Source organism: Triticum dicoccoides, chromosome 5B, assembly GCF_002162155.2.
Source record: "Triticum dicoccoides isolate Atlit2015 ecotype Zavitan chromosome 5B, WEW_v2.0, whole genome shotgun sequence".
NCBI lineage: Eukaryota > Viridiplantae > Streptophyta > Magnoliopsida > Poales > Poaceae > Triticum > Triticum dicoccoides.
This window is the reverse complement of record NC_041389.1, coordinates 16,827,024-16,840,913: the sequence shown is the minus strand read 5'-3', so window position 1 is coordinate 16,840,913 and position 13,890 is coordinate 16,827,024. Positions and strand designations below refer to the sequence as shown.

The window sequence follows — 13,890 nt, the reverse complement described above, 5'->3', positions numbered from 1 at the left end:
CTGATGCAGATATTTCTTTTTCGAAAAAAAAACGAAAGACCATTTCTTTTTAGTCTGCATATAAGATTTGGTCAAAGTCAAACTTTTGTTAACTTTGACTAAGTTTGATTATCTATCTGTGCAACTAACTGAAGATGCAGAATTAAAAGCAAGTGTTGCAGAGGCGAGGCTGTTTGATAGTTCATCACTGCTGTTTGATCTTTTGTTAACGGTTTTGCACGATCGCTGTCAGCCAAGAAAGAAATTCAGGCACGGCACACAGGAAAGAAATTCAACATGCCGCACCGCACACAGGAAAGAAATTCAGGCACGGCAGCAGAATTTCTACCCCGATTCAACAACACAAGAGCACGGTGGATTTCTTCTTCTTCCGTCTCTGATTTTTTACAAACGGACGGACGGACGGTTTCGAGGGGATTGATCGGAACTCTCTCGCTCGCCCGGTCACTGCCTGCCTAGCCTAAACTCGCTCCACGGCGCGCGCCGAAGAAGGCCACGCAGAGCACGGCCAGCGCCGTCGCCGGGAGCTTCCCGCCGGCGAGGCCTGCCAGGATCACCGGGACGAACGCCGCCAGGGGGAACCTGCCCCCTCGCCTTTCCGTCTCCATCTTCATCTCCACCGACGACTCTGTGCTTGGTTCCGACGGCGTCTGCTCGGCGAAACAAGGGGCTAGAAACGTCTCGGTTCTAACTGGCTCGCCGTCGCTAGAGCCCGAGGCGTCCTTCGCCTTGGGCTTCTTCTGCAGCGTCTTGGAGATTATCTTCCTCAGCGATCTCCTCGCTTTCCTCTTCGGTGTGGCCGGATCTTCGCCGCCGGAGGTCCGAGGGGAGGGGGCCTCGCTGCTCCTGTCGGAATCGGAGCAGCAGGGCGCTTCTTCCACCTCCCGAATCGGCGAGACGGGGGCGCGAGGAGCGCCGGCGCCAGCGGGAGGCCGACTCGATCCAGAGCAGCGACAGCGAGGCGATGGTGAACGCCGCGAAGGTCCCCTCGCTCCACACGGCGAGGAGCGCGAGCGCCACGGCCCCGCCGAGCGCGAGGAGCTCCGGGCGGGGCCGGAAAAAGGCGGCGCCTTTGGGCGCGTCCAGCCGCCGCCCCACGGGTGCCGAGGAGTCCTCCGCGACCACCGGCGATAGAGGCCCGGGCGGTGTCGGCAGAGAAGGAATCTCCCCTACCTCCGCCGCGTTCTCCGCCGGAGACGGAGGCAGCGCCAGGGCGATGGTGGGGCGGCGCGGCTTGCGGGGCTTCCTGAGGCGGCCATGGTTCTTGACGACGAGGTCGGCGAGGGAGGTGGGGAAGCCGGTCTGGACCGGGACGCGGGACGGCAAGCGGAGGGCGGCGAGCAGGCGGCCGAGGGAGGGGCGCTTCAGCGGGCTGGGCATCGCCGGCGGCGAGCATACAGGACAGAAGTGGAGTGTGAAGTGGGATGGTCTCTTCTGGTTTCCCTTGGCTTTTATGGCCTCCTTTGTCTCCACTTTGGCTTTGGATTTCGTGAGCGAAGAAAACAAGAAAACCTCCGCTAGTGCAAACATTTCGTGAGTGAAGTAGGATTACAAAATTATGTTTGGGTTTTGTGTGCATTTGGTCTACAAAATTTGTAGTTATTGACAAACAAAATTATGCCCAAAGTTGCCATTCAAAATTCTTGTTGGCTTGTGTTCAAAAAAGGAGTAGTCAATTTAGTTGAAACATTCTACTGCAAATTGAGCATTAGATTTTTGAACATGTCAAATCGAACTCCTGAGATGGCAAATTGTGCTGTCGCGAGGATGGCATTTTGATTTAGCATGACAAATGCTATGGACAACCCAATTTGCCATCATAAACGTTCAATTTGCCAAGCTTAAAAATCCGACGCCGTAGGTAAAACATACTAACATTTATACTAAAAAATTGGCGGCGGGATACCATCACCCTTTTCTTTTGTGATGCTATGCTATGTTTTGCAGCTATGAAATCGTGGTGACATACTTGTACGTTTTTCTATAGGCTGATTTTTGCAAGAAACCTCATGGAATAGTACGAATCAAGAGCAAGTCTAACAATTTTTGGGCGGAAAAATGTATTCGTGTTTATACCATAGTCACATGGCTGATTATGTCACATTCGCTTTAATTGATTGATGCGGAATAAGATTAACAGGGTACACTTAAGAAATATAAGGCTCCTTGCAACATTAATAGTACAAGATAAGATAAGATATCAAGCCTATAATAAATGTTGAAAAGATATGATGCATTGGTCCTCAGTTTTTTTTCTTCTGAAAAGGGGATATAGCATGAAAAATTTGCCACAAATATATAAGACAGGCTATCCCTTGCCTATGAATTTCAAGATTTGTGAATTCGTGGGTTCACTAAAGACCGTGCAGAGCGACTCACTTTTCACTGCAATTTTTTGCCTTAACTGGGCAGACAATGCATCTACTTCACAATATAATACATGTGCAATCAAAGCACAAGCGTTATCCTGTATATTCTTATTTTATTTAGGTTAAAATCAAACAAAAATGCAATGTGAAATAGAAGCACATGTCTAAGGGAAACCAAGCGAATTGTTCACATCTCCCTCCACACGTGATTGTGGGAATAGTAAATTTTCAGCCCCCTCGCTGGAATCAACGTTGTTCTATCCCGTCTCCAGTGGTCCTATTGGACCTGGATGTGTAGCAGACCCCACCCCCCGCCGACGAGGTCGCCCTCGTCCTTGCTTTAGGTAGTTTTAGTTTCTTGGTCGGGACGACGAAATGGCGGCATCCCAAGGTTAGAATAATGTGCTCTCGTTTGATCCTCTTAGATCTAGTCGGTGTTGGTCTCCGATGGGTCTGCTTGAATCTGGTCGGCTTTGGTCTTCATTTGATCCATCTTGATTCGGGTAGCCCTTGTCTTCGTTGGTCTGTTTGGATTCATGGCCCTTTTGATTTATGCTTCTTATCGTTGACGACTATCGTTGTTTTCATGCGCTGGTCCTTTGGGCCTTAGGATGACGACTTATTACAAAATGGTTTGCACAGTTTTCGTGAGGGAAGGACGATGATGACAGTGTCCTTGGCTTGCCCCAATGCTTGTAGTCGTTGCTAGATTGTTCATGGACTTGATTATATTTTTTTTACTTAAGGAGATCTTTGTGTGTCGTCGATACATATTGTTAATAGATCAAAGGCTTTTTTCAGGGAAAAAAAATCATACACAAGTATCATGACTGCATGAGGCACAATGTTTTTGTTGGAAAATGAATAATATATTTTTAATGCAATTCTACATACCTAAATAGTTGATCTTCACTATCTCTAATTCTCACAATATGCAGTCTTCCACTTTACTAAGTGTGCCATGTAGGCATCCATTAACCCTATTATTCAGCCTCATGCAAACCACATATACTATGTTCGCACATAAGGCAAGTATATATCATGTCTACATATAAAATAGTTGCTTTTGATTTAGTTCATTTTTTTCATTCATAATTTAGCTGAAATCAAATTAATCAATTATTTTTGGATTAGATTGAATTGCTTACCACATATGTAAATTCCCGCACAGGAAAATCACTTATAGTTTGAATAATGGAATTGATTGATTGGTTCAATTATAGTTGCTTTTGAGTACTGTACACGTACGTACCACGGCGAGTCGTGGTCAGTGTTGGTTGGGTGCCTGGTTGACCAAGACTTGTCCCGTGGCCAAGCCCATGGGCACCAGCAGGCGTTGCATTGCATTGCATCCATGTCCAAATCAATCCCGCGTGTTAGGTCATTATTATCATAGAAAAACAAAATGTTCTTTAGCAAGAGGAGGCGGAATGAAACGAGTGATGCTTCGAACTGCTAATGGAAAATATTGTTTGGTCGCATTCAGCCGGCAATGGCCGGCAACGAAAGGAAAAACGAATGGCTTATATTAGAGAAAAAAGGACGTGCGTGTACGGTACTCAAAATTTATTTTAGGGTTCTTAGAAAACAAATGTTTATCTAAGTTATGGAAGCGCAAGATATGCACTCACCAAAATGCTATCCTAAGCTAGTTGTAAGTAGAATGACCATTTCACCATAATTTATTTGAGGATGAGTTGAGGGATCCTGATCTTCTTGACATTGATGATGTGCGTTTAGTGGGAGGAGACGTTTCCGTCTATTGAATTCATGCTCAGCCAACCCATCCAAAAGTCCGAACTGATAGAGAAAGGCAGACAATATATTTCAACACCCCCTTCATGTCTAGGCTTATTTAGTCCTTAGACGTGGAAATTATTTAGGTCGCGGAATCATTTTTTAATACTGCGTTGGCAGAATCTTAAATTCAAGACCTCATGACTCAGATACCATATTGAATTCACCCACCAACCAACTTATCAAAAGTCCGAACTGAAGGAGGAAGGTGGGCAATATATTTCAACACTCCCCTTCACGTCTAGACTATTCTAATCAGACATGGGATCGATGCAGGCAGCATAATCGTTTTATTTAATACTGCGTTGACATAGTTTTGAACTCAAGACCTCTTGGCTCTGATACCATATTGAATTCATGAAGCTGTCGAGCTTCTAGAGTGTGAACCGTCAAGTGGGATGGTCTCTTTTGGGAGGTTTTCTTTGGCTTTATGGGGAGCGTCTTCTTGTTTCCATGGCTTTGGAGTTGGTGAGCCAAACAAACAAGGGAACCGCCGAGTCCAACAATATTACTCCATTCATATTGGTGCATCAGACATCTTAGGTTGTTCATCGTGGTTAAAGCGGAGAGAAAAACGGTGCAACGAGCTTTGTTCACGGAACGCCACCCCTGGATGCAGGTGAAAAAAATACTTCCGCACCGTCAAGGACTTCAATGAATTTGTCTATTTTCTGTAAGGGTGTGTTGCGACAATCTGTGGTATGTAATCCATAACGTTATGCCAATCTGTAAAATAAAGTTAGCATGCACCACTATTGTTATTGTGAAAAAAGACGGCCTGAATTTTGCCCCCTCCCCGACCCGCTGAAAATTTCTTTTAACTGGACACACGATGAATATATTTCAAACTATTACATTCTTGCAATCAAAGGGCCTTTGTAAAGGAGCATAATTCATTTTTGGATTGTTTATTGAGTTAAAATAAGGCACATATATGAGTACATTTATGTTGACAGGAATTATAGACCGATCATCTGTCTAATTGAGTTAAAAATATTTGCCTGCTCTGGTTTGAGGTCGGGGCAGTTTGATTATTACCAATACTGTAGTGTAATACTAGGAACGGAGATTTTGTGTACTCCATTTAGTCTAGAAATATTTGCGGTTGTTACCAATCAAAATTATCTCGAAGTTGCAATTCTAAATATTGGTTGGCAATTACTCAAAGTCTCAAAACACAACAAATTTTACTGAAAATTTGGCAGTGTCGTACCTTGATCATTATGGATGTTAGAGTTGTGTCGAATATTATTGTACAAGTTATGTTACAGTTGGACTTCAAGTCGTACGGTGTGCAGACAGGATACGGAGTCGTGTCCAAATAGGACACTTGTATCCTAGGCCTCTCATATATATCGGGGGTAGATACACGATGTAACCCATGCCAACATAATAGCACGGGCACGCGGGGGAGACGGCGACGTGTGCCGGCGCCCGGGCGGCCAGGGTGCGGTATTGTAGCGGTGTTATGGGGAGGAGCGCCCGTAGTCATGCCCCGGGGATATAGCCATGATGGTGAACTTCGTTAACAAATCTCAGTGTTGTGCTTGTGTGATTGCTTGGTCCTCGGTAGATCGACGGTGGCCTCGAATTTATTCTAACAATGGACACCAAAGTTTGCGATGCTATAATCTGCACCTATAAAACATGGTAACATATATAATTTTAGGTGTGGCTATTGTCTTGTTTTCATAACTTTACAAAGTTCTCTATATCTAAATAGCTAGTTCTCATTATCTTATATTAAAGAACATGCAACTATTCCATCTCACCGCAGCTACTTTGGCCGGCGCGCCGGGAGGAGAAGAAGGGTCCCGCTGCCGCCGACTTGCACCGCAAGGAAAAGTTAATTAATAAAGCTAGCCATGATGGCCTTCCCTCAAAAAAGAAAAGTTAGTCTTTTTTTATCGATCGATGTAACAGCAATAACAACAAAAGGCTGATAGCTAGTTGGTAATAACCCCAGGTAGAGGTAGGTATTAATCTTAATCCTCTTTTCGGGGGGGGGGGGAAAGTAGATGGTAATCATCTCATGATCAAAGCTGGATGGTCCAGCAAAAGCAAAGAAATGAAAACAGCGTTTTTCCATGCGGTGTGTGATGAGTATGGTAGTGGAACACAAAAGAGGAGGGTGACAAGGCAATGACGTCCTGAATTACCGATATATTATTGGCTCCTGAGCTGCAAAGACGCTAATAACCTAGTGGTGTGCATGTATGATTGGCCTTTTTAGCTGGTTATTATCAATATCTGAACCACATGTATACGTACGTACGTGTAGGCAGTAGCAGCACCAGGTCGATCCTTCCAGAACAGCTCGCTAGCTAATCCTTTGCATGCATGCACGCACGCACGTGGACACCGGTGCACCCACTGAACATGCAAAGGAGTGCATATTTGTCTCGTTGGTAACTTTCTTTCACAAATAAATTTCCGTATTTTTTGGATGTCTTTGGAATTCATTTTGAGACCTCCCGGAAACGTTGCATATGTAGATTCAAACTATTCGAAATCATATTTTTTACCTTTTCGAAATTGAATAGCCTCCATCGGCGTTTGGCGCAGGTTACATCCCGTCAACCCTGCCTTGTCGATTATCTTGCTTGCGTCACCGAACATGCAAAGCAAAGGAGTGCATACCTGTCTCTTTCGTAACTTTCGTTCACAAACAAAAACCCGTATTTTTCAGATGTCTCCAGAATTCATTCTGAGACCCTGATTTTTTCATATACATAGATACGGACTGTCCGAGATCATGTTATACCTTTTTTAAATTGACGAAACTTTGTCGATGTTTGGTATGCGTTACATCCCGTCAATCCTGCCTTGTCTTTTATTTTTTGCGGGTGGTCAACCCTGCCGTGCCTTGTCGATGATCTTGCTGGCGTACGTGTTCTGCGTGATGGTCACGCCGGCTTCATCATGACGCACTTGGATGCCCAGGTAGTAGGGCATCAACCCAAGATCACTCATCCGAAACGTGGCCTTGATTGCCGTCTTGAACTTGTCGATTTCACCAGCGTCGGCTCTAGTGATCACCAGATCATCCACATATGTCCCCAGAAGGTAGGAGCTCGTGGCCTGACCCACATATATGTAAACAACGTTCTCGGAGTTGCAGCGCATGAAGCCCACGGCGCTTGATACAGCCCGTACAAGGCCTTGCATAGACACATCACCTTGTGCTCGTTGTCGATCGCTAGGGTTTCAAGTTATCGCGCCGTCTCCCGTCTCCCGTCCTTGCTAGCTCTTGCTTCAACCCCGCACCCCAACTCTTCCCATCCATGGCGGCCGGCTGCTGCGTCCTCGTCGATTCCGGCGCCTACATCGACATCAACGACAGCACCAACGCTAGCACGGCCCGAACTGTGACCGGCACAGGCAATCAGATCATGGTTTCCTTATGGCCTGCTTCCCCGCCGATACCCTCCCGTCTCTCCGTGCACGGTCTCCTCTTGCATCCCGGCCAAGTCTTCTTCCAGGAACCCAAGATCCTTTGCGTGGCGGACGGCTTGTTCGTCCTTCGCACCGCCATCGGCCGCAGCTCCCCACCCTTCAACATCACGCAGAGGATGAGCGACTACTTCGTCTACCAGCCAGCCAGCTCCACAGGGGGAGGCCCATCGCTCAGGCTCCTCGCTCACCCTCACCCTCACTTGTTCGGAGACGGCGAGGTCGGCGTCCTCCCCCGCGGCAGCGGCCACCACTTCACCATCGCCGTGCTGTCTCAAACCTCGTATTACAAGTTCTTGCTCTACCTGTTCTAAGTCCGAGGACTGGTGTTGGACCTCCAAGAAGGTGCTGGTGGACTCGCCACGGTTACCTTTCCCCATGCCGCTGCCCCCTGACCATGTCCATGGCCACTTTCAGCATCTTACCAACTCTGTCATCACCATCGGGGGGAGCAGGGGAACCATTGGCTGGGTTGATCTCTGGCATGGAATACTGCTCTACGACGTGCTCCGTGACAGCAATGATGACGACGACAAAATCCGCCTTGTGCCGCTGCCGGTGAGGCCGGGAAGCCATTGCGGCAAGGCGCTTGATTGCTGTCCAAAGCCTTACCGAAGCATCGCTGTCGTGGGGGATTGCCTCAAGCTTGTCGAGCTGGAACCCTTCGGTGATCGTCTTCCTGGTAAGGACCCTGAAACCGGGGGCCCCAAGCTCAGAATTGATGAATGGACACTCACCACCTACAGTACCAAATGCAATATCACCGGCAATCCCCCCGAGGATTGGAAAATCGACTTCACTGTCAATGCATCTGCCATCCGAATCGACACGACAATGCGGTCTGCATTGGTTCGCTGTGGAATGCTGCGCAACAGTGATGAGGCTGCAGAGAGAAAATTGCAATATCTGTGGACATGTCAGCCTGTTATCAGCCTAAATGATGATGAAGGTACTGTTGTTTACCTCATCACCAGGGTCAAATTCCGGCACCCTAAGGCATGGCTTCTTGCTCTTGACATGGCCAACAACCAAGTACTAGCAATGGCTATGATTGAAACTGAAAGAAGCACCGCCTTGTCGCTCAACTATGTTCCCTGTAGGATCTCATCTCCAGCTACCTGAACCTGAATGGGACGACTATGCCGCCAGGTAATTATATTGTATTATAGCGGCAAATGCCATGTCCTGTGATTACTTACTTGTACGTACAAGCTGCAACCGTTAAGATCAAAAATTTCTTGCCAAATCTGCAAGACATGCAATTGTTGGCCAATGTGACATATTTCTAATTTGATCTATTTCTTATTTGTCTTATCATCTGGTTTGCATGTAATTCGTCTGGTTTGTTTTAAAGAGTGGTTGAAATGCATGTGGCTAGTGTTGGATGGCCGACTCCCGCGTCAGTGTTCACATACTGATCCCCCCTGTCCGCGGAAGGATGCGGGAGCGAATTTGGGGGTCAGCATTGGAGATGCCCTTATTATCCAGTTCTATCGCCCTATGTGTGCATTTTCTGAATTTGATGATGTCATAACAAAACCTACAAAATACAATTCTTTATATCAAAGTGTAAGCAAATATAGTCCACCAAATAGAGTATCAGATTGATGTTATCCTGGACTGTTCAAATTACAAATTAACATTTATAAATTCAGTTTTGCTAGAACTCATCTAGATGAGATATAATTTGGTCTCTTCACCTTTTATAGCCATTGAATGTGATGCTATAAGATGCGTGTATGCTGACGTGAGTTGTATTTGTTCTTGTTTTTAAAGTGAATGAGACCAAATTATATCTCATTTAGATGAGTTCTAGGTACTCCCTTATAAATTTGTTTGCCTTTCAACATGATTAATGTTTCTGGTTATTTTATTGGATAAAAAAGAATATGCAAATTATGATGATACTCACCAGTATAACTATGAAAAAATTAGTTTATGTGCTTTCCTGCTAATAGCAAGAGGAAGATATGTGGGTTGAGGTGTGGCGGCGGCGGTAGTAACAGATCTGCAGATGTGCGCGTGTTGGGCCATTATCCAAGGTGCGTGTGGCATGTGATGTGGTGTGACGTTTTCACCGGCGATCAGGTCGACCATCCGACGCCCAGCATCAGCGCATGAAGAGTCTAACCTGCACTCTAAGAAGAAAAAAAGTATTGTTTGGTTAATATATATTGACATTTTTTGTACTTACTGTCTACGGAATCACTAATTAAGGGTTGAGACCCGCTTCGGTACACCCACAACCTGGCAATGCGGATCCGGGTTATTTTTTTTCAATACTTCTAGAAAACAATGTGAACAAAATTTCTTGAGAATGCCAACAATGTTTCAAAATCGTAAGAAACGAATATTTTTTCTTAAATGTGAACGGTTTTTTAAAAAGTGAATTTAAAATACACATTGAACATTTCCTTAGTATATGGTGAATACAAAACTGAACTTTCTAGAAAATATATGCTAATTTTTTTAAATGCACGCTGAATAAAATTTGTACAGACGATGAACACTTTTTATACACAGTGAACATTTCCCCAATGTACGGTAAACTATTTTTAAAATGAATATTTTTTTCGAAAATGAACAAATTGGACTTTAGAATTCTGAACTTTTTCTGAAACAAGAATACATTTGGAAAACATGAACAATTTTCGAATATGTGAAGAAAAAATAATGGAATTTCAATATTTTTTTGTTTTTTTTTTAATTTATGGAAAACAAATAGGAAAAAAAACAAAATAAGGTAAGAAGAAAAGAAAAGAAAAGGAAGAAATAATCAGAAAAAAATAAAAAATAAAAACATGAAGAAAAACAGAAAAAAGCACAAAGGTTCCCAAAACCGGTTGCTCGTTCAAAGTGGGCCGGCTCGTATCGTGCCGATTGCTCAATTCGCTTGAATGGAACCGCGCGGTTTTGACACCCACGGGCGGTAAATAGGGTTTGCCGTTCAGGAAGTACAATCATATAGATGGCGCGACACACAGGACGCCGCCCGACTGGGCCCGCCCATTATTGCACGTGAAAACAGGGAAAATATTTCAAAAATGAAATGACAGTGCGAGGGATCGAACCCTGTAACTCTCACTACCGACCGCTTGTCGCTAGGTATACTGAGCTGATAAGATTCAATGTCTAACTATAAAAACGCAACCTACTAGAACTATCATGTAGTGACTAGCTTACTGTAGCAAAACAAACTTTTTCCACTATTTCTTTCTCTTTTTTGCTGATAGTTTTTTGTTTCATTTTCATTTTCTATTTTCTTTTTTAGAAAATGCTCTTCTTTTACAAACTTGTCCAAAATTTTTAAAAAGTTTGTTTTTCAAATTTTGTTCATAAATTAAAATATTCGCATTCTACAAACTTGTACGAACATTGAAATGACCGCAATTGTAAAAAAAATGTCCAAACATTGAAATACAAATATTAATAAAATATAAGGCTTCATCTCATAGCATGTTGTTTTTCGACATCCTTGAAATGACCCCAATTTTTTACATGGCTTGTATGAGCAAGTTAAGGCACCATACCAAGTTGTTTTGGTCTTCGACCAATTTTGTATTTTCTTGAGTTTTCCCGGTCAAAAATGGTCGATATATGGCCAGACGTGTGGCAACTTGCATATGGTGTAGGAAATCATTTAAACCTGGCGTGGATGACTACCATGGGCATGCCTACCTCCATGCTTACCAAAGTTGGGGCCAGTCCTCAGATTTCCAAAAAATATCATGTTCAACGGAGATTGTTCGGGTAGGCCAGAAAAGTTTTGGTTTTAATTTTGCTAAACAAATTTAAAAAATAATAGTATAAACCAAATTTTTGATTTCTACCGAATGCCCACCTTTATTTTTTAGTATTCCAAACTATTTTAAGAATATTTTTTTTAATTTTGAACAAAATATGTCAAGCTACTCCTTGTGCAGCGGGAGCTCCTAGGCAGCACAGGCATGCCACTTTTCATAGGTCGACCAAGCTACACGAGCGATCAGTTGTCGCTCGTCAAGACCATACGCCTGATCGCTTCTTTCTGGTTCAACCAAAAAACCTTCTTCATGGTTGACCTGGACGACAAGTTGAGCGAAGGCATCTTTGAACTTTGACCATTGAATTAAAAAGGATCATCTTTTTGGAGAAGTTCATATATTTCTAAAAATATTCGCGGATTTGCAAAATGTTCACAAGATGAAAACCACCATGAATTGAGAAAAATTTCATGGATTTTGGAGAAAAAAACTTTAAGGATTTGAAAAGGTTCATTGATTTTGAAAAGAGTCCATCAATTTTGAAATACAAAGTTCATCTACTTTGAAAATGCATTAATTTTGAAAAACTTCATCAATTTTGAGAAAAAGGTTCATCGATTTTGAAAAAAAAATCATCCATTTCGAAATAACGTCCATCAATATTTTTTTATAAATTTGATAAAAAGTTCTCGATTTTGGGAAAACTTCACCAAGTTTGGAAAAATGTTCGCAAATTTTAATAAAAGTTCATTCATTCCGAAAAAATGAAATCAAAAACAGTTTGCACATTGCAAGAGAAAAAGGAAAATGAACAAAAAAAGAAAGGAAAAAAATTTAAAATGGAAAAGGAAAATAAATCGGCAACAAAACCGCTTGAAAACACGTGAAAAAGAGCAAGAAGAAGGAAAGATGGAAAGAAGAAAATAGGAAGAAGTTGTCCACGAGATTAACATACTCCCTCCGATTCATATATATATAGGCCCTCCTAACATACAATGTAATTGTGGCTCCTCGTGCCCATGCGTTGTTCTTACAAATCAATTATTATTATTATAGCACATATGCATGTGGGTTGCAACGAGAGAGATAATTGATGTGTCCACTGAAATATCCGTCACCATGGCCCAACACCATCTGAATTGTGCCCGGCCATGGCAGAGAGGCGCACATTGAGGCCTAGCAGAAATTCATATCAGTAGTACATTAAGAAGCATGCATACAATACTTTTAGCACGGTTTCTTATGACTAATCTAATATTAAAGAGTCTAATTTTTTAAAAAAATCATACCTAGGCATTATTTTGCACTCCTATATGTTCATTGAGACTTGTCATCCATACTCCCTCCAATTCATAATTATGGTTATGCCCTAAACACATTTTTAGAGTGGCTCATAGGAACGTCCATGCAAGGCACCTGCGCTAAGCCACGACATGACCGAGACAGCCAGGAGGCTCTTTCCACCCACGAGGCGCCCATGAAGGAGGTACACTATCATCCTTTATGGGAGTAATGTTTGTGTAACTATACACTAGAAACCACCATTAAGATATTTGTGAAATCATACGATAAAGAGATATATACCATGATATTTGAGAATTTAAAATATCATGAACACAGTCACCAAAAAAATTACATTGCAAAATTTATACAATTATCACAAGCTAATGCATGGATGACTTTGTTACAACATAGATTTTTAAATTTTGAGTTATCCAAATAATAAAGTTATAGACAATATAATTCTATATCAAATAACTGTATAATTAACATTTAGCAACATCGTTGTGTAGTTACCTGTGCTTAGAAAGTAACAGAAAAATACATTTCTTAAGGTTGTAGTATCATAGAATATAGGTTTTAAATAAGTATAAAGGTTTCGTATAAATTGTATTTAGCATGTAGACATATTCTTATAGTGAATTAGTTTGAGATGTGCTCTTTGTTCAATAGAGAACAAATAGAAACAGCTTATTATGATGGTTTGTAATGGACAAAAACAAAACCGGAGGGCTCGAAATCGAGAGGAAAGTTGAGAAAATTTACATTTTTGGGTCCCGACGATCATGAAGATATCGATCGATAGCATGTTCTGCTTCCTGTAGGTTATGAAATGGCCCACCAACATGAGGATAAGCATAGTAGTATCCCGCATTGTCGATCCTCATGTAGAAGTCAATACCCCACTCATATTGTTTCCGGCACAGGAAAGGTAGCCTTAGAGATGGGATAAGGTGGCCTCTGAGGGTACTGGGAATGTCACCAGGCAGACTGGGAAGGGCAGGCCCATGGTGGTGTCTGCTGCTGAGGGCACCAAAATGGTTGGTGTGATGCATGGCATCATTTTTCATACATCCGCAAGTCACACTTCTTTTGATACGATCAAAGCAACATGTGTCACGACTTCGTATATACTCCATTCCTGCTTCTAATTTTGTAAACAAAGACAAGATGTGGCAAATCGTCCACCCCATTCAATACTTTTGGCAGATAATAAGTATATTAAGAGCACTTGGCACCATGTTCAG

The 13,890-nt window shown here is 42.9% G+C and overlaps 1 pseudogene; it reads right to left on the bottom strand.

Annotated features, from left to right (window-relative positions):
- Positions 1-239: 239 nt before the first annotated feature.
- Positions 240-1,540, bottom strand: LOC119305036 (annotated as a pseudogene).
- Positions 1,541-13,890: the final 12,350 nt, after the last annotated feature.